The sequence below is a fragment of the Scyliorhinus canicula genome, chromosome 3 (assembly GCF_902713615.1).
Source record: "Scyliorhinus canicula chromosome 3, sScyCan1.1, whole genome shotgun sequence".
NCBI classification, from domain to species: Eukaryota; Metazoa; Chordata; class Chondrichthyes; order Carcharhiniformes; family Scyliorhinidae; genus Scyliorhinus; species Scyliorhinus canicula.
This window is the reverse complement of record NC_052148.1, coordinates 110,384,729-110,406,834: the sequence shown is the minus strand read 5'-3', so window position 1 is coordinate 110,406,834 and position 22,106 is coordinate 110,384,729. Positions and strand designations below refer to the sequence as shown.

Here is a 22,106-nt window from a genome sequence, read left to right as displayed (position 1 = left end):
GGCCCAAAGAAAGCTGCCTACAAAAGGTCCAGCAATCAGACGTGAACGAAGAACAGTTCAGCACAGGAACAGGCCCTTCAGCCCTCCCAAGCCTCTGCAGATCATGATGCCTGTCTAAATTAAAACCTTCTATACTTCCGGGGTCCGTATCCTACTAATCCTATCCTGTCCTTGCATTCTCGGTGAATTTCACCTTTCAATGTTATTTGTATCTGGCACCAAAGGGATCAGATGTTGAGCAAGTTAAGGTGCCAATCACATTGAATTATCACAGACAGCAAGTCAGTAAAATGAAACATTTAGTGGAGAAAGATTATCCGAAACAGACATAAAATTGACCAGAATTTATAATGCTAACATTCAATATAATTCCAGGCCCAGAGACTGTTCTGCATAAATTAAGAATCAGGCTGCCACTAAAAACATTAACACATTAAAACAATAGCAATGAGACAGCACAACAGAAACATTTACAGTTCAACAATTTCTACAGATTTGTCTGTGGCAAGTTCCAATAGAACTGAGGAGCAGTGAATTACTGACTGCATATTTTTCATTTCCATATCTTACTGCGTGTGCATGTGTGCACTACAAAAATTACTGTCAGTTTAAATTACAAATAGAGTTTCAGTTCCATCATTACTACAGTAAAACTCCATGCCACTAAAATCAAAATTCCTACTAATACAAGCATCTACAGTTTGACCAATGCCAGCTGACAAACAACCATCTTAATTCTATTGCTCTTGTTTGCAATGCACTTAGATCCCTAGAACTTATAAATAAACCTAGCTGTTATTAAACAATGCGAAATACTGTAACTGCCCAATGGATCTGGTGTAGAAATAACATCTCCCATTAAAAAAGGTGTCTCTTTAACGCAAGGATTTGCAGCACATTACATCAGACACTAATTTGCTTCAAAGCCTCCAACAATGTATACTACTGTATGTTCTGTTAATTCACATGAAGGTTAAGGTGCAAGTTTGTACCATTATTAGTTAAAGTACATCTACGTCCGATGCACTTGACTTACCACAAGGTGTAGTCATGAATTTAGGATTCAGATCAAGTGTTTAAGTAACAACTTGAACTGTTCTTACACCAGAAATCAACTGTAGTTTTCAACTTCCAGCACCAAGGCTCAAGAACAAAACATGCAAATGTGTTCGTGAAACATGCTTGCACATGCTAGCAACTTCAAGACTTCGGTGGTCATTAACTCCAAATACCGTGGCAACGTATTAAATCAAATTAGTCACAAGAGAATAGTTACAGCATGGGAGGCCATCATTTGGCCTGTCATGTCTATGTTGACTCGCTAAAGGGGAAATTCACAAGTGCCATTCCCTCACCTTCTTCCTGTAGCCCGACATTTTCTTTCAAATAGCGCCTCAACTGAACCAGCCTTCACCCACAAGCCATGTACTCTAGCATATGCTCAATGACCCCTCCCACCTGGGTTGTTCTCTGCCCATTCTATGATTCATTGGGCAGAAGATACTGCGTGTTCTCAGACTTTCCATGGAATCGTAGAATTTATAGTGCAGGAGGCCATTCGGCCCATTGAGTCTGCACCGGCGCCTCAGGTAAGCCCACCTCCACCCTATCATCTAAATCCCACCTAATCCAAGGGCAATTTAGCATGGCCAAGCCACCTAACCTGCACATCTTTGGACTGTGGGAGGAAACCCGAGCAACCGAAGGAAACCCACGCAAACACAGGAGAACGTGCAGACTCAGCACAAAGTGACCCAAGCTGAAAATCGAACCTGGGACCCTGGAGCTGTGAAGTATAGAATTTACAGTGCAGAGGCCATTCGGCCCAGAGTCTGCACCGGCCAGAGCCTCCCCATGAGCTGAGCAGCAACAAAGATAGCAGCTTGGACTACTAGTCCTTCACCCGAGACATAGGACAGCCTGGAGCTCAATCTGAGGATCATAGAATTTACAGTGCAGACGGAGGCCATTCAGCCCATCGAGTCTGCACCAGCCCTTGGAAAGCCCCATGCCGCCACCCTATTCCCTTTATCGCAGTAACCCACCAAACCTGTTTTTTTGGACACCAAGGGCAATTTAGAATGGCCAATCCACCTATCCTGCACATCTTTGGACTGTGGGAGGAAACCAGAGCACCCGGAGGAAACCCACGCAGACACGGGGCGAACGTGCAGACTCCGCACAGTGACCCAAGCCAGGAATCGAACCTGGGACCCTGGAGCTGTGAAGCAACTGCGCTAACCAGTGCTACTGTGCCACCCTGTAACAGATTCAAAAACAGCTTCTTCCCCGCTGTTACCAGACTCCTGAATAACCCTCTTATGGATTGAACTGATCTCTCCATGAATCTTCTCCATTGAGTAGCACTACACTCGGTATGCTTCACCCATTGCCTGTGCCTATGTATTTACACTGTATTTATGTATGTCCAATGTTTATTCATGTATGGAATGGTCTGTCTGGACTGTATGCAGAATAATACTTTTCACTGTACCTCAGTCCATATGATAATAAAACAAATCCAATCTAGATCCATGAGATTCTCTTGTTTTTCAGATAGGCCTCAACTGAACCAGCCTTCACCACACGCATGTATTTTAGATCCATGAGATTCTCCAACTTGAAAATAATCGACCACTGCAGGAACCATATCAAAGTTACTTTTGAAATCAAAGTTACTTTTGAAAAAAAAATGTCCTAATCTGAAAATGTATTCGAACAATTCAGATTCAAATCTTAGAATTATCCTCTAGATCAAGTCCTCACCAAATTTATAAAGTTGGCAATACTCAAGTCAGTTATTTTTGCTTAGTAATGAGTCTGCAGCTGCAAGCTAAATTTTAAACTGCCCATTCCATTATGTGCAGTACAGTGCATATATGCCACAGCTTCAACTCATACCCTAAGTTCTCCTGTCTTGTGGGAGACATTAACCAGGTCAGCTGGAAGGCACAGTGGTCATCACAACAGGTGCCAATTATCCCAGTTGCAAAATGAAATTGGGAGATGGAGTTCAAGTATTGAATGTCAGTTCACCATATGGCTGAAACGCAACTTTTCCTCAGCATTTCTTACAGAACTGCAAGTGAAAAGTATTATAAACCACTCGTTGAATACACAAGTTTGCTGATCCTCATTTCAATTGCAAAGATTCCAAATAAAGTTGTGGGGTTAGAGTTGAACAGAAAGGTAGAATTTATCTGTTCATAGAATGATACAGCACAGGAACAATCAAAGCACAGGAGCAAACATACACATCATCAGGTCAAGTAGGCCATTCAGCCCCTCATGCCTGCTCTTCTGGAAATGTTACATTCGCACCTACACCTTTGACTCACCTATTTGTCAAAGAATACCTCCCCAGTGTTCCAAAAACCCCCGGTAGTGGGCTGGTTACTAGGTGCTGAGGGCTGTGCAAGGGAGGCCTTTGGGCAGGAGTTGCCACGCTAGCAAACAATGCTAGTGAACAGAAGGGAGGCGATGGAGGGGTGGCCAGGTGAACGTGATATGGCAAGAGGCTGAGCGTGGTCGTGGGCCCGGTTCAGAGCAGGATTAAGTGACTCAGAACTGGTGGGAGATGATGGCGGATAGAGGGGAATGGAGGCATAAGCCACCGATAAGAGTCATGACGTGAAACGTCCGCAGGGGCTAAATGGACCGGTCAAGAGGTCCCGGGTTTTTTCCACAATCGAGGGGTTCGAGACTGGAGATGACTTTTCTACAGGACATGCATCTCCGAGTGAAGGATCAGGTTAGGTTGAGGAAGGAATGGGTGGGGGAAGTATTTCACTCGGAGTTTGATTCTAAGTCAGGTTGAGGGAGGGGGAAATAAAAGAACTTGTGCCACGGGTGATTTCAGAGGACCAAACAGGTTTTGTGAAGGGTAGGCAGCTCTCCAGTAACATCAGAAGGGTGTTAAATGTAGTTCTGACTGACAAGGAAGCTGGCGCCAGAGGTTATGGTTTCTATGGATGCAGAGAAGGCCTTTGATTGCATGGAGTGGAGATGCTTGTTTGAAATTCTGGGAAGGGTTAGGCCAAAGTTTGCGACATAAGTGCATATGTTGCGTTTGCCTCCAGTGGCAAGTGTGCATACAAATTAAAGGATTTCACCCTGCTTTGGGGTGTGCAATGGAAATGAGGCTGGGGTGCCTGCTGTTACCACTGTTTTTCACATTGCCGATTGAGTACTTGGCGATGGCCCTTCGGGGGTCTTCTCAGTGGCGCGGCATGGGGGGGGGGGGGGGGGGGGGGGGGGGGGGGGTCAGGGAGCACCGGGTGTCAATGTATGAGGAAAAATCTTTGTTGTTTGTTTTGGACCTCTAGGAGTGTATGGGCAGGATCATGGGCCTGTGAGAGAGGTGTGTAGCCTTCTTCAGGTACAAGTTAAATGTTGGAAAGAGTAAGGTGTCTCTGGTGAATGCGGCAAGGCAGGAGTCCAATTTGGGGGCATTGCTGTTTATAAGGTAGCTAGAGAGAGGTTTTAAGTATTTAAGGATTCAGGTGACATGGGAGTGGGGCACTATGCACAGCTAGAATTTGACAGTTAATAGAGGAGTATGACGGGGATTTTAAGAGGTGGGACACTTTGCATTTGACACTGGCAAGGGGTGGGGGGGGGGGTGTAGGTGAAGATTAATGTGCTGCCAAGGTTCCCGTTTATCTTGCAGACTCACCCAACCTTTCTCCCCAAGGCCTTCGTTCAGAGAGTGGAGGCACAGATCTCGAAGTTCATGTGGGTGGGGAAGGTGCCAAGGGTGAAGTGGGCTCTGATGCAGAGGCAGAGACAGAAAGGGGGGTTGGCACTCCCAAACCTGCTGCATTACTGTTGGGTGATGAATGCGGAGAAGGTGAGGCCATGGTGGGGTGGAGTGGGTCAGGTCGGAGGAGGAGTCCTAAAAGGGTTCCAGTCTGAGCGCCATGGTGACAGCCTTACTGTCGTTAGGGAATTTAGAGTACCCAAGTAGTTTGTTTTCCCCAATTAAAAGGGCAATTTAGCGTGGCCAATCCACCCAACCTGCACATCTTTGGGTTGTGGGGGTGAGACCCACAAAAACACGAGGAGAATGTGCAAACTCCACACAGAGAGTGACCCGGAACCAGAATTGAACCTGGGTCGTTGTTGCTGTGAGGCAGCAGTGCAGCTTTGGACGAGCTGCATGAAATGTTGGAGCTGCCAAGTGGCAGAGTTTAGGTAGAGGTTGGTGCAGGACTGTGTGCTAAAAGGAGTGGAGGACTTTCTACAAGATACCGCAGTACATGCTGTTGGAGCAACTGCTGCTTCCTGAATTTATGGGAAGAGTGGGATTGGAGATATATGTGGGGGAGCAGGGTGGGGCACAGCTGGTGAGGATCAATAGTAAATCATAGGAGGAGACTAGGTTGGGGGCTGTGGTGTGAGGCGATGCGCTGAGTGAAGTCAAACCTCCTCCTGCACAAGGATAAACTGGATTCAGTTCCATGTGGTGCATATGGCTTGGGCAAGGATGAGTGGGTTCTTCCAGGGGGTGGCAGATTGGTGTGAGCAGTGTGAGCGAGGGCCAGCAAACCATTCATAGAATTTACAGTGCAGGAGGCTATTCGGCCCGTCAAGTCTGCACCAGCCTTTGGAAAGAGCGCCCTACCGCAGCCCATACCTCTCACCTTAACCCCACACCTCCACCCTCTCCCTGTAACCCCACCTAACCTTTTTTGGACACGAAAGGCAATTTAACATAGCCAATCCACCTAAGCCAATCCACCTAACCTGCACATCAGCCAATTCACCTAACCTGTACATCTTTGGACAGTGGGAAGAAACCAGTGCATCCGGAGGAAACTCACGCAGACATGGGGAGAACGTGCGGACTTAGTGACCCAAGCCAGGAATCAAACCTGGGACCCTGGAGGCTGAAAGAAGTTGGAGAGCTATTGGAAGGCAGTGTTTGGAACACTATACAAGATACTGGGGATGGATGTCTGGCTGGACCCTATGATGCTGATTTTTGGGGTCTTAGAAGTGCCATAGCATCTCCAAAACAAAGCAATGTCATGTTGACAACAGATTCAAAAACCAGAAACAATCCAAATCAGAGAAGCAGATGAAGGAAAGATGGGAATTGCACGTTCCAGGTCAGAAAAGCATATTCCTGTTGAGTGTTGCAGTTGTCAGTAAAAATTAGATGAAGGAGGTACACCCATTGAAAAGAGCTCTAAAGGCATGAAAGATTTGGTTCAAACGTATCCGGTATTGGATAAGATGGAGAGAAAAGGGAGCTAACGTTTCAAGTCTTGATGATTCTTTGTCAAAGCCCTTCATTCAGACTCAAAATGTTAGCTTTCTTCTCTCTCTCCACAGAGGCTGTCAGACCCGAGATGGTCCAGTACTTTGTTATTGTTTCAGGTTCCAGCATCCACAGTAATTTGCTTTTGTCTGTTTGATAGGAATGGTTGAAATTTGCCATTTTCTTAGATCTCAAGGAACCACAGATTCATCCCCAATGTAAAGCATCAATAAAACTAAACGGACAGCTCGAGAGCCCCAAGCAGTGGATGAAAACAAAGCCAATTGCCAGTCACAAGACCCTACAGGTTGCATAAATTCTATCTTTGCGAAATATAGCACGAAAAGCCAAATAAATGGATTAGTCAGATACTGACCTTTTTAAAAGAGATCAGCAAAAGAATCCCGACAGAAAAGGAATGTACTACTTCAGAGAGCATCCCCTAGAACAAGACAATAAAAGGTCCTGGAAAAACTGAAGGGTTAGTATGGTGACTAAACAGTAGCATGTGGAAGAGGAACTACATTCTGCACAGTTAGCAAAGGAAGCATCAAGAGAGAGATCCTGAACTTTCCAGTTCAAAACATTTAATAGCATGTATCAAATAGAAAGAATTAACTATTGCTGTGTGCATCTATATACAAGTATCCAGGATTTCACATTTCTCACTCGTAACAGCACTGAGAGTTTGTGCACCAATGCCTCGTTCCACAGCACGAAAGGGGTGGAGTGTGGGCACGATCTAACCAGAAAATAGAATACATTCTGGGCAGGAATCGAGGAGTCATTCTTGGCGCTACAAGTGGATCCCACTATCTTATGGCTCATTATTTTGGTGACCTAGTAGCAAACTACCCCGCAAGGCCACACTCAGCCGCCGCCTCTCCTGCACTGAGGAGCTCCACTTGCTGGAACTCCCCCATGCAGGAAGAGGTTGGGACACTATATTTAAACTGCACCCAAAGATTTCCAGTAATGGCCATGAAGTGAGTGATCGCACACAGGGCAGCTCCAGTTCGAAGGTGTTTGTTTCGGCACTTGATACCCAATTAGTGGGGTAGCTCTCGCAGGAAAGTGGTGCAGAAGGTGTAGAGGGAGAAGTTCTCCCTAAGTTGACATGTCTCTCCTGGCTACCAGACCTGGCAAAAGACAGTTAAGGGCCTGGCTGAGGAATTGGCAGGGACCTTTGACACAGCAACAACTGCGAGAATGTCAGAGGAGGGGGCAGGGTCGTCGCCAGTGGGAAAGACCCAGATTGAGGAGTTGATGGCTTTTATCAAAGACGAATTTCTGCATCAAATGAAGGAGATGCATGGTGACTGGTCGAAGGACATTGAGGAATCAGTAGCACCTTTTTAAGAATCGATGAACCATGTAGAGAAGTGCCTGAGGCACAAGGGGCGATGATAAGCGAGGTAGAGAAGATGGTGTCCGACCAGAGCGATCGGATTGTGTCCCTGGAGGCGGAGGTGTGGATCCTGGGGGACCTATGCAAGTTGCAGAGAGTGTGACGGTCGAGGAGAACAGGTCCAAGTGGCAGAAACTGCAAATTGAGAGTGTGCCAGAGGATGTGGAAGAATGTGTCAAGGATGTCTGGGGCAGCAGGCTAGCATGGTGGTTAGCATAAATGCTTCACAGCTCCAGGGTCCCAGGTTCGATTCCCGGCTGGGTCACTGTCTGTGTGGAGTCTGCACGTCCTCCCCCTGTGTGCGTGGGTTTCCTCCGGGTGCTCCGGTTTCCTCCCACAGTCTAAAGATGTGCGGGTTAGGTGGATTGGCCATGCTAAATTGCCCGTAGTGTGCTAATAAAAGTAAGGTTAAGGGGGGGTTCTTGGGTTACGGGTATAGGGTGGATACGTGGGTTTGAGTAGGGTGATCATGGATCAGCACAACATTGAGGGCCGAAGGGCCTGTTCTGTGCTGTACTGTTCTATGTTCTATGATGTTGACTGGGTTGGTGGAGGAGAAGGTGCTGGACAAGGCCCACAGGTCTGTAAGGCAGAAGCCGAGAATGGGAGAGTTGCTGTGGGCTGTAATTGTGTGGTTGCATAAGTTCATGGAAAAGGAGAAGATTCTACAGTGGCCCAGGGAGAAGTGAGTCTGTGAATGGGAGGGTAATTCATGTCTAAAGAGATCATGACGTCGCTACAGAGCTGGCAAAGCGATGTGCTGAATTCAAAAAGGGCCAAGAGAGTGTTGTACCAAAGGAAGATTCAGTTTGGGGTGTTTACCCTGCGAATCTGTGGGTCACAATTGAAGGCTGAGTGTATTAGTTTGAAATGCCAGAAGAGGCCAATTACTTTCAAGGACCAGAAACTGGGGGCGAGCTGAGAGCTGATGTGAGATGGAGGAGCTATTTCTACAAAGGTTGGATGTTGTGGTTATCGTTGGTTGCCGGAGGGTGGGTCTTTTTTTTCCCCTTCGGGGAGTTATAGGTTTCTAAGGGGGTAATTTCTGTTTTTCTTTTTGGAGGGGGCAATTTGCAATTTTGGATGTTCTCTATGTGTGAGGGGTGTGTATGGTTGGGCCTGCTGGCTGAGTGGCATTCAGGTGGGTAGAGGGCAATGAGCACAGGCTAAGAAGGGACTGGTGAGAGGAGGGGGAAAGAGGGGTGTGTGCATTTGTAATAATAAAAATAATAAAATAATAATAATCTTTATTGTCACAAGTAGGCTTACATTAACACTGCATTGCGGTTATTGTGAAAATTCCCTAGTCGCCACACTCCAACATCTGTTCGGGCACACCGAGGGAGAATTCAGAATGTCCAATTCACCCAACAAGCAAGTCTTTCGGGACTTGTGGGAGGAAACCCACATAGACATGGGGGACGTGTAGACTCCACACAGACAGTGACCCAATCCGGAAATCGAACCTGGGACCCTGGTGCTGTGAAGCAAAGATGCTGACCACTGCTATGTGGCAGTGTTGGAGAATGAGCGTGGTCATGGGCAAGGGGGGGGGGGAGCAGCATCTTGGATGGGCCCGGTTTAGGGTTGTATTAGTTGTATCAGAATAGGCTGAGCCGGAGGGTGATGATAGAGGATGGCAGACGATAGTGGGGAGTGGAGGCACAAGCTGGCAGTAAGAATTATAATGTGGAACATAGATTGGTTAAATGGGCCAATTACGAAATTGTGCGTTTTTGACGGTGGAGGTGATCTTTTTACAGGAGACACACTTCTGGGTGAAGGATCAGGTTAAGTTGAGGAAGGGATGGGTGGGACAAATATTTCACTCGGGGTTTGACTTGTAGTTGCAGGGGGTAGATATGTGATATTGAGTGCGGTGCTGGAGGGAATGCCACTGGTGCTAGTCAAAGTATACACGCCGAATTGGAATGATGTGGGGTTTGTGAAGGGCTTACTGGAAGATACGTACCAGTTGATTATAGGCAGAGATTTTAATTGTGTGATGGAACCGAGTGTGGACAGGTCGAGCCCCAAGTCAATGGGCAGGTTGAGGATGGCAAAGGTGTTGGGAGGAATGATGGAATGAGTGTATAAGGTGTATTCAACAATTGGTTTATTTGCAGTGAGTCGAGCAGTTTTGATGATGCGGGAACCAAAATTTCGGATCACACGCCGCATTGGCTGGAAGTGAAGCTTAGCTTGGGGCAAGTGCAGAGGTTGGGATGGAGGCTAGATTCAGGTCTTTTGGCAGATAAGGGGTTTTATGAAAAGGCGAGGTCAGTGGAATGGATAGGTGTCGACAGCCACGTTCTGGGAGGTGTTGAAGGCGGTGGTCTAAGCGGAGGTTCTCTCATTCAAGGTGCACAGGGATAGGAGGAGGGGGGAGGAGCATGGGTGGTTGCTGGACTCAGTAGTCATAGAATTATAGAATTTACAGTACAGAAGGAGGCCATCCTGCCCTTCCAGTCTGCATTGGCCCTTGGAAAGAGCACCCTACCCAAGCCGAGGTCGACAGAAGGTACTTGGCAGCTCCCACTAAAGAGCTGTTGGCAGAGGGAAAGGAGGTTGCAGGGGCAGGGTGATAGGCTGATGGCAGGAAGGCAGTGGGGTAGCTACGGAGGGGGAGGGGTGCAAATGAATATGGAGAGAAGGCAAGCCGTATGCTGGCCCACCACCTGCAGAGACTGGCTGTGTCCAAGGAAATTTTAAGGGTGCGAACAGAGGAGATGGTAGTGTCAGAGCTGGGGTGGATAAAGAAGAGTTCAGAAGGCATTCTGAGAAACTGTACAAGACGAGCCAGATGGAGAGGAAGGGGATATGGGACAGTTTTTAAGATTGGTTGGAGTTTAAGGTTGGAGAAAGAGAGGAGGCAGGCGTTGAGGCTGAGAGAGATTATTGACCGTATTAGAGGGATGAAGAAGTCGGGGGAAGCTCCAGGGGCGGACAGCTTTCTGGCAGAGTTTTGTAAGAAGTTTTACAGCAGAGCTGGTACCACATTTGTTGGAGAATTTTACTGAGGCGTTCAAGAACGGGGAGCTGCCAGAGACACTGACACAGGTGTCGATCACACTAATGCCGAAGAAGGGGAAGGATCCGTTGGAGGGTAGGATGTATGGACCAATCACAGGCATGGAAGTGCTGACTTAGTGGCAGTGAGGATGGAGGGATGTGTGCCGGGGTGGATGTTGAGGATCAAACGGGTTTTGTAAAGGGCAGACAACTCTAGTAATATCAGGAGGCAAATGTGGTTGTGACTCCATTGGAGAGCTTATTGTCTCTGTGGATGCGGAGAAGGCTTTTGATCAGGTGGAGTGGAGGTACTTATTGGAGATCTTGGGTAGGTATGGATATGGCCCGAGGTTTGTGGCATGAGTGTGTCGGTTGTAGGTAGCCCTGGTGGCAAGTATGCGTACAAATGAAATGCGTTCACGAAACAGGGGTGGTCACTGTCGCCGTTATTCACGCTGGCGATAAGAGCCCTTATCAATGGCTCTGAGGGGGTCTGTGGAGTGGCGAGGGATTGAGATGTGTAGCAGGGAGCACTGGGTGTCGCTGTATGCTGATGACTTGTTTGTGTCAGAGTGTATGGGTAGGGTAGGATTAGAGGAGGATTGGAGAGGTTAGAGTCGGGAAGAGCGAGGTGTTTCCGGTGAATGGGGCAGGGCAGAGGCCAACTTGGGGGTGTTGCCATTCAAGACAGCTGGGGAAAGTTCAGGTATTTGGGGATCCAGGTGACGAGGGAATGGGTTACAATGCACAAGTGGAATTACAATGGGTTACAATGCACAAGTGGAATTTGACAACGTTGTAGGAGTTTAGTGGGAGGGATTGAACAGATGGGATACATTACACTTGACAGCAGGGAAGGTGTTGTGCTAAGATGAACGTGTTGCCAAAATTCCCATTTGTTTTCCAGATCTTCGTCCCAATTTTTCTCCCCAAGGCCTTCTTCTGGAAATTGGAGACAATGATTTCAGAGTTTATAGAGGCAAGCAAGGTGCAGAGGGTAAAGAGGACCCTGCTAGTGTCATGGGCAGAAAGGGGGTTGGCACTCCCAAACTTGCTGCACTATTATTGGGCAGCGAATGTGAAGGTGGTGAGGTGTGGAGTGGGTCAAGATGGAGGACGTGTCCGGTTGGTGTTCCACTCTGGAGGGCTATGGGACAGCTCAGCTGCCACCAGCTCTGGGGAAGTATAGGCAGAGCCCAGTGGTACAGTGGACCATCAGGGTGTGGAATCAGCTGCAGAGACACTGAGGGTATGTCGGTCCTGACACCACTCTGCGGGATCCACAGGTTTAACCTTGGAGGTGAATGGGATGTATGGGAAGTGGAGGGAGATGGGGCTGGGGAGGGTATTGTACTTGGAGGGAAGATTGCAGTTCTGGATGAGTTGCAGGAGAAGTTTGAGTTGCCAAGGGGGAGTGAATTTAGATATATGCAGGTGAAAGGCTTTGCATGGAAGGAGACATTTCCCAGTTTTCTCGAGTACACCCTATTGGAGCAACTGCTGCTCCCGGAGTTGGGCGAGGGTAGGATTGAGGATATATGTGGGTGGTTGGGGGAGCAGAGGGGTGATGCATAGGGGGGATTTAACCACCTCCTGCGTGAGGATAAGCTGGATTCAGTTCAAGGGACTGCATATATGGTACATATGAACAGGGCGAGGATGAATGGGTGGCTGAATGAGAGGGGTGCGGGAGAGGGCTGGTGAATCATGTGCACATGTTTTGCATTGCAAGAAGCTGGAGGGGGACTGGGAAGCAATGTTTGGGATGCAATCTAAGGCTCGATGCCCAGTAGCACTGCCAGGGTGCCGGCCCCAGTTCAGGTGGGGTGTGGCCAACTATGGGTGGGATTTACCAGATGTTTACACCGGCAGGAAATTCCAGTCCCAGCACACAGGTTTCCTGGCAGTGAGGGGTGGGGTGTCAATGGGAAATCCCGTTGACAGTGGCACGACCCAATTCCGCTGGTGGGCCAGCACCCCCACCAAAAAAACACATGGCAGGGTGGTTGTTAAATCCGGCCTCATGTCGGAGTGATTATACGGAGCTTCAATAGCAGCTGCAACTAGGGTTCACAAGCCAAATGAAGCAGAGGCCATTGAGGTCCAAATTGTTGACTAGTTACTAAAAACCCTTTCCCCAGTGAGCTACCAGGGAATTTATTTTTTAATATTTCTGATAAGCATTAAGGGCGAATGGATTGTTGAGGGGGGGCAAAAATCAATCAACAGCATCAAAACATTTTCAAACAAAACGTTAATCATAGAAGCTCACAGAACCATAATATCTACAGTTCAGGAGGCCATTTGGCACATCAGGTCTGCACTGAACCTCTGAAAGAGCACGCTCCCTAGGCCCAATCCCCCACTATATCCTCTTAAATCCCACATAAACGTAACTTTGGACACCAAGGGGAAATTTAGCATGGCTGAGCCACCGAGCTACACATCTTTGCATTGTGGGAGGAAGCCAGAGCACCCGGAGGAAACCACACAGGGAGAACACGCACATAGTCCCAAGGTTAATGTAGCAGAAAGGAGTTACAATTTTAGGAAAATATAAATGATGCAAATGTGTGGGAGGAACTTATCTACACAAAATTCTCAAGTATTTGCAGGTGGTGAGGTAGATTTATTGTAACAGTTCCTAACATGGCAGTGTTGCTTACAGCACTGCAGATATACCCACCCACCTTAGTTTCTGGTACTCCAGACAAATTTAACATATTTTTAAAAAGGGATAATGGTTGGGTGAATAATGTTTTGTAGAGAAACACCCGCTCTGCGACAAATTGCTACACAAGAGTTAAAACAAACAAAGTTAAAACAACAGAATTGGAACCTTCTTAAACTTCCAATAGTCATTAGTCAATAAACTCCAAAAAAACAAACACATTTACTAAAAACTCTACTTGGAAAGTGAAATTGCTGAACTTTTTTTTGTAAATACACCCTAACTTGACAGTTCGTCTTCAAGATGTACCAATTAGATTTTAAAACTAAAGGATATCCCAATAACTGTTTCATTCAGTATTGTTCTAGCAGATGTGAAATGTTTCTCATAACAAAAAAAGTTTTAACCAACTTACCTTGAACATGAATTACGACAAACATGCTGAATATTGCCGAATAGATGTTACAATCCCAGCTGACATTACCACTGGACAAGTTTACTACTGGACAAAAGTCAGATCCCAACTTATTTGTTTAGATACATGATTGAACAGTCATATGACTTCCAATTAATTCAAATAATACATTAAACAAGAATAAGTATACACTACTTCAACCATGCCTTCAACATACAGCTGTTTAAGGATCAAAGTTGCAAAATCTACACTATAATGGTCAAGTACACAGCCCACGTATCAGCAAAGTGTGGTCAAACACCCGACACACTAAAACAAAGTGACAGATGCCACACAACTCCTGTTGAGTTCTCGTCAATTCGCCCCATAGACTCATCACAGTCAACTGGCCTCACTGAAACTCTGACTTTCACGCACAAGAGTTTCCAAACTCCACTCTCAAAGAACATATCTTGGAATCTTCTCCCAAATAAGGCTCTCGCTTTGAAATCTTCACCGAGGATCCACCTCCAGGGTTTCAACCTCTCCTTTCAGTATTCAAATACCCTGGATTGGCATGTGTTAAAGTTTCACCTTGCACACTGGCAGGTCCCCAGCTGTGTCAACGTAACACCAATGCTTCAGAAGAAGTTACCAACTTTTGACTTCAGTCTTCCGTGAACTTGTCCCATTCCCTGGTTTCTCAGTTGAATCATGTGGGACTGCAATGAGTCAGCCAGCAAAGATGTTGTGGCTGCACAAGGTATGTTACAAACTTTGGATACTTTGTCACCCCCACTCACCTCCCTTGAGTAACACCCTAATCTCTCATGGTCAACACTTATTTTGTTTCATAAGAGTTGGTCATCCTAACCTCCAATCTCATGATACACCTCCCAACTTAACCAATACTGACTGTGTTAGTAAAGTTTATTTCCCCACCCCTAACCGGCGTATCCCTTCCCCATTAGTTCATGCAGAAAATTGTATTTTTTTTATAGTCAAAACGAAGGAATAAAAAAAAACAAAGGCAACACATGAAGAAACACTTCGTTCTGCACATCTGGACATTATGTAAATCTACAACTCGGCACATCAAATCAATTCCTCCAAAAAGGTTATATATTTAATCTACAAGTTGGGGGGGGGGGGGGGGGGGGAGGGAAGAGTAAATAACGATCACTAAATAGCAAATTCCACGCGTACAAACAGTATTTACAACGTTAATTGAATCTTTGTGATATGGAAATTGATAAACTTACCAACAAATTTGTATAAAATCTTACATTACATGACCCACTGCTGCAGTTACTTAACAAAAATCAACAAACTACTGGAGTCAGCTCGCTGAGATGAAGCCAACAGTACAAAGTTCAATTACCCTGTAACAACCAGTCCCCCAGCTGGAGGAATTTTGGCAGCTGTTGGGAAACCAATCCTTTCGCATTCGTAAGTACCTCGTGGAATGTGACCAAATGCAATAAACATTTATTTGCCAAATACAAATTACGAGCCGATCATTATTTTTCATTTGATAAACGTGTCCCGATTTCTGGCCATGAATAACTCGAAACTGGCAATAAACACAAAGAAACACTAATTAGCACACTTCATCCCGTTCACATTTTACCCGGACTGAGCGTCTTGGTTGAGCAAAAGTATCATCACTTCACATCAAGTGCAATTATGTCCCGTGTCAGCAATTGGGAGAAGCGCAACGTTTTAAAATTATTTCTAAAGTGCACTGACTCAATGTTAATGGGGTTGAAGGGTGAAAAGGGAGAGGTGTGTACTCGCTAGGTGACATTAAGAAATGTTTCACTTCTACGGAAAGTTTTTATCCAACCCATCGCTTTCCGCTCGGCACGCATTTGTTTACCAAGGAATGGAGGTCGAGGGAATGTCAAATCACCAACTGGTGACCCCATTTGCTGAGAGCAGTTCGAACTGGTTTCTTGACTGCCGATAGAACTTTAATTAGCAGCCGGGCAACACCTGGTGACGGTGCTTTAGATACGGGGCACGCAGTGAGCTCTGGGAGTTGTAGTTCTTTCTCGATCTGACCTGGACTAAAACTACATCACCCAGAACGGAGCACGGTGCAGCCCAACCCACCACTGCTATTTGAACAATGTGCAGGGCGAGGGGGAAGACAGGAACGTTAGTGTCAGGTGTTTTCAATAGAACATCAAGTTCATAAATAATGCTTCAAAAATAAAGGCTGGAGTTGGAACCCACAGTTAGAAATGTACTTGCACTTTTTTCACGTCCTAAACCGTTGCAGAGAGTAATTCTGCACTCAACTCCTCCTGAAAGCGCTTGTGAAAGGCAACAGCGCTCTCGGCAGCCGCTTCATCCGTACCCTCATGAAAACGGTGGCCATCGTCGCTACTAATCCCCAACCTGTCCCAATCCCTGTTTTTATCGACTGGGCTCTCTTTACTTATCCAAGGGGATGGTTCGACTTTGTCCACGGTGAATACAGTCAAAGTGCGACGAAAATATTTTTTAGTGCAAAATCTAAAACTCGAATGGTAAATATATTAAGGTTCTGTTCTGTTGACTACAGTTGTTGACAGGTCTTCAACTGACATTCAGAATAAGCGACAATCATTTATTTTGTTTGACGATTGTGATCTATTCTGATGTATATCTCTCTAAATAAAGGCATGTTTGAAAACCTTTGACAAGCACAGTCAACATTCACTGTTGCTGGCAAGCCAGCATGTTATCAGATGAATGTAGCTACAAGCATTGCGATAAAGGCGATGGAATTGCAGAAGACAGTTACTAAAATTGTCAGCTCCAAACACGAAAGCTCCGTTCAGAAGTCATGCTGGGTATTCTTGTACCTCTTAATTCAGAATGTTCATGAAGCTTGTATCAACCATATAAACAAACATTTATTTCAAATATAACAATGTCTATGCCCAAAACTACAATTACCATGCATTGTTGCACATAAATTTAACTTTCTTCTTAGATGCTGTGAGGCCTGCTAAGTTTGTCCAGCACTTTGTTTTTAATTCGTCCACCTTGGGCCTCAAGGTTGCTGTTCTCTTCCAGCACTTGGTGGTGCACAAGGCTAACTTTTCTCTGTTACCATGGTGAGGTTTTTCCTAGAACAGCTGACTAGCCTTTTGCCAGAGGCTCATAGCTTGAAGGGGCGGCACTTCACATCAAGCATGGCTGATCAAGAGTCTCTTCCACTTTTGCCACCTATTATTGGCTTGATGGAAGGATTTTGCAGGTTGATTCTCAAGATGTTGGCCTCTGTATGAACACCATCAAGTCCTGGGGTGGGCCTTACTTCTGGCCTCGAAGCAGGGACCCTACCCATTGTCCCACAAGATCTAGGGAGCTGAGGACTGATTATGTATCTTTACATTTTGTAATTTTCTATGCTAATTATCATTTGGCTTCAAGCAAACACAATTAATTTGGTACCATTGAGATACAACTAACTAACACACGATGACTGTGGGTCTAAATGATGCTAACATAAACTAGAGACCTAAGCCTTGTCCGAACCAGTTGATTCTCTCAGCATGTGGTGTGAGTCTGTGCTGGGCTGGATGAGTTCTTGTTACACTGAGAGGCAGCACCCTGAATGAGTGGGAACCGTGGTGCCCTCTGCCTTTATAGTGTGCGTATTCTTTTTTTTTTTAAGGGGCAATTTAATGTGGCCAATCCACCTAACTTGCACATCTTTGGTTTGTGGGGATGAAACCCACGCAGGCATGGGGAGAATGTGCAAACTCCACACGGACAGTGACCCAGGGCTGGGATTCGAACCCAGGTCCTCAGCGCTGCAGTCCCAGTACTTTCCATTGCGCCATATGCTGCCCTTATAGTGTGCGTATTCTAACTGGTGATTGGCTGCGGTGTTTGTACATGTTGATTGGTTCCTGTGTGTGTCCATCAGTGTGTGTCTACACCATGATATACTGGTGTATATTATGACAACGTGGTCAACGAATGTTTGAAAGATTGAACCCGTACTGTTATCCTCAATCCACATCATAAACCAGCTGTCCAGCCAACTGAACTAACCTGGCAGGAAAATGCTCTGGCAGCAAGTGATGCAACCCGCCTGCGGTCCAAAACTGGTAGTTAATGAATGTGAACAATGTGAAATTTCTCCCGTAGAAGAATTGATAGAATTTCTTGACTCCAAAATGATTCCTAATGCTTCCCTTTCAATCTGGACATAGTTATTTTCAGCTTTTCTCAAGGATCAAGAAGCAAAATCAATCAGTCAGTCTTCATCCAAAAGTGTGATGTGAAATACCACCCTTCCTACACCATAAGGAGGGGCCTCGCAAGCTAAATGTACGGGTAACGTTGGATCAAAGTGCGTGAGAACTTCAGATTTAAGTAACGCTTCTTTGGTTTGCACAAAAGCATTATTGCATTGACCTGACCACTTCCACTTATTTTTCTGGCACAAGAGATTATGTAATGGTTTCAGAATTGTTTGGAACAAATCTTCCGTAGTAGTTCAACAATCCCAGGAAGGAACGTAACTAGTTAATATTCTGAGGTGCAGGTGCACTGTCATGACCTTAACCTTTGAAGGAGATTTGTGAAGACCAGTGGCATCAATCACAGGTCCCAAATACTCAACGGAAGGAGGATTGGAATAACTCATACTTGTCTTTACAGACTCTCAGGCCAGAGTCTCCCAATCTCCGGAGAGTGGCATCCAGATTTCAAAGGTGTTTCTCTTCATCTCTTCCAATCACTAGGATGTCATCCAGATCGCATTGGATCCCACTCAGTCCATTCAGGACCTGATCTATTACTCTTTGAAACAATGCAGGAGCTGATGTGGCAGGAGGATGGGAACCAATGGAGGAAGTCGGAAGGTAGTAAAACAGGGACAGAAACAAAAGGCAGTAAGGGGAAAAGTGTAAGGCACTGGAGCCACAGTCAAAAATCAAAAAGGGCAACAGGCCAAGGTACAGTGACTGAGGGAATCTCAGTGAATAGGCCCAGTAATACTAAAAGGAATAAAACGGGAAGTAAAAACATAAATGGTAAGTGACGCGGCAGGTTGTTACATGAAGATATGGGTTCCCTGACAAGGAAAATTAGGAGAAAGGCTAAGAGGAAATATAACGTAGGAGAGGTTACTGATCGAGGTGTTAAGGTTCAAATCAGAGGTTTAAAAGCCAACATAAGTGTACTTTACCTGAATGCTCGTAGTATTCGGAATAGGTAAATGAGTTGATGCCTAAATCATCATGAATGACTATGATTTAGTGGTCATCAATGAAACATAGTTAAAGGATGGTCACGACTGGAAGTTAAATATCCAAGGTTATCAAACTATTCGGAAGGACAGAGTGGATGGTAAGGGAGGTGGTGTTGCTCTGTTATTCAAGGATGACATCCGGGCAATAGTAGGGGATGACATCGGTGCTATATAGAGGACAAGGTTGAATCCATTTGGGTGGAAATCAGGAATAGTAAGGCGAAAAAATCATTGATAGGAGTAGTCTATAGGCCACCAAATAGTAACATTATGGTGGGACAGGCAATAAACAAAGAAATAACTGATGCATGTAGAAATGGTACAGCAGTTATCATGGGGGATTTTAATCTACATGTCGATTGGTTTAACGAGGTCGGCCAAGGCAGCCTTGAGGAGGAGTTTATAGAATGAGTGCTGAACTTGGTGCTTTGAGTACTATAGTGAGAGTTTGGTGACTGAGGGAGTATAAGAGTTCATTTTTATCTAAAGTCTAGTCTTTCTTTTATTTAGTTAATTCACTTAAAAGTTGCTGTTTGGTTTAGAAGAAGGTGAATTTTCAATCAGCTTTAAATAAAGGTTGTAGGTACTTGCAGCTGGAGCTTGTTAATTAGTTAATTGGATTAGGCCAGTTTTCAGAGGCTAGATTCACAGTATAAAAAGGATCCAGCTACAGTGCAGACTTTGTTTGCACTGGAGTGCTGAACTTGGTGCATTTGAATGCTATAGTGAGAGTTTGGTGACTGAGGGAGTGCTGAACTTGGTGCATTTGAGTGCTATAGTGAGAGTTTAGTGACTGAGGGAGTTAGGTAAGGAGGGAGCAAGGTGCTCCTTTCATTTCATTTCAGCAAAGAGTGAGAAGGGAGCCAGGAATTTACAGAGAGTGCAGCTGACTGGGAGCAGAGTCGGAGGGCGGAGGTCCAGTTGGTCCACAGGGCAGCTATATTCTGTAAAGTAAGAGGGGTTGCATGCTCCTCCTGTAGGATGTGGGTGGTGAGGGATACCACCGGTGTCCCTGCTGACTATACCTGCGGGAAGTGCACCCAACTCCAGCTCCTCTGAGACCGTGTTAGGGAACTGGAGCTGGAGCTGGATGAACTTCAGATCATCCGGGAGGCAGAGGGGCTATCGAGAAGAGTTACAGGGAGGTAGCCGCACCAAAGGTACTGGACAAGAGTAGCTGGGTTACAATCAGGGGAAAGAAAACAAACAGGCAGATAGTGCAGGGATCCCTCGTGGCCGTTCCCCTTCAAAACAAGTATACATTTTTGGATGCTGTTGGGGGGGATAACCTACCGGGGGAAGGCCCTAGCAGCCAGGTATCTGGCACTGAGTCTGGCTCTGGGCTCAGAAGGGAAGGGGGAGAATAGAAAAGCAATAGCAATAGGAGATTCAATGGTTAAGGTAATAGGAGATTCTGTGGTCGCGAGCGAGACTCCCGGAAGGTATGTTGCCTCCCGGGTGCCAGGGCCAGGGATGTCTCTGATCATGCCTTCAGGATCCTGAAGGGGAAGGGTGAGCAGCCAGAAGTTGTGTGCACATTGGTACCAATGACGTAGGTAGGAAAAGGGGTGTGGACAAAGTCTAAACAAGTCTAGGGAGTTAGGCTGGAAGTTAAAGGCCAGGACAGACAGAGTTGTCATCTCTGGTTTGTTGCTGGTGCCACATGATAGCGAGGCTAGGAATAGGGAGAGAGTGCAGTTGAACACATGGCTGCAGGAATGGTGTAGGAGGGAGGGCTTCAGGTACTTGGATAATTGGAGCGCATTCTGGGGAAGGTGGGACCTGTACAAGCAGGATGGGTTGCATCTGAACCAGAGGGGCACCAATATCCTGGGAGAGAGGTTTTCTAGTACTCTTCGGGAGGGTTTAAATTAATTTGGCAGGGGAATGGGAACCGGATTTGTAGTCCAGCAACTAAGGAAGCCGATATTCAGGACGCCAAAGCGTGTAGTGACGCAGTGGGGAAGGTAACACTGACAAAGGAGTGTACTTGCAGGCAAGGAGATGGGTTGAAGTGTGTATACTTCAATGCAAGAAGCATCAGGAATAAGGTGGGTGAACTGAAGGTATGGATTGGTACTTGGGACTATGATGTGGTGGCCATCACGGAAACTTGGATAAAAGAGGGGCATAAATGGTTGTTGGAGGTCCCTGGTTATAGATGTTTCAACAAGATTAGGGAGGATGGTAAAAGAGGTTGCATTGTTGATTAGAGATAGTATAACAGCTGCAGAAAGGCAGTTCGAGGAGGATCTGCCTACTGAGGTAGTATGGGTTGAAGTCAGAAATCGGAAAGGAGCAGTCACCTTGTTGGGAGTTTTCTATAGGCCCCCCAATAGCAGCAGAGATGTGGAGGAACAGATTGGAAACAGATTTTGGAAAGGTGAAGTCACAGCGTAGTAGTCATGGGTGACTTCAACTTCTCAAACATTGAGTGGAAACTCTTTGGATCAAATAGTTTGGATGGGGTGGTGTTTGTGCAGTGTGTCCAGGAAGCTTTTCAAACACAGTATGTAGATTGTCCGACCAGAGGGGAGGCCATATTGGATTTGGTACTTGGTAATGAACCAGGGCAGGTGATAGATTTGTTAGTGGGGGAGCATTTTGGAGGTAGTGACCACAATTCTGTGACTTTCACTTTAGTAATGGAGAGGGATAGGTGCGTGCAACAGGGCAAGGTTTACAATTGGGGGAAGGGTAAATACAATGCTGTCAGACAGGAATTGAAGTGCTTAAGTTGGGAACATAGGCTGTCAGGGAAGGACACAAGTGAAATGTGGAACTTGTTCAAGGAACAGTTACTGCGTGTCTTTGATATGTATGTCCCTGTCAGGCAGGGAAGAGATGGTCGAGTGAGGGAACCATGGTTGACAAGAGAGGTTGAATGTCTTGTTAAGAGGAAGAAGGAGACTTATGTAAAACTGAAGAAACAAGGTTCAGACAGGGCGCTGGAGGGATACAAGATAGCCAGGAGGGAAGTGAAGAAAGGGATTAGGAGAGCTAAGAGAGGGCATGAAAAATCTTTGGCGGGTAGGATTAAGGAAAACCCCAAGGCCTTTTACACATATGTGTGAAATATGAGAATGACTAGAGCGAGGGTGG

General features: G+C 46.0%; 1 protein-coding gene across 2 annotated transcripts in view; it reads right to left on the bottom strand.

The window, feature by feature from the left end:
* Window positions 1-15,723, bottom strand: part of mtus1b (microtubule associated tumor suppressor 1b) — a 221,160-nt gene extending 205,437 nt beyond the window's left edge. Inside the window, exon 1 of one of the 2 annotated variants that reach the window (XM_038791093.1) lies at window positions 15,627-15,723. The gene's annotated coding sequence lies outside the window, so the exon portion shown is untranslated. Of the gene's footprint in view, window positions 1-15,128; window positions 15,204-15,626 lie in introns of those variants that run through there. The other variant, XM_038791094.1, reaches the window with a different exon arrangement.
* Window positions 15,724-22,106: the final 6,383 nt, after the last annotated feature.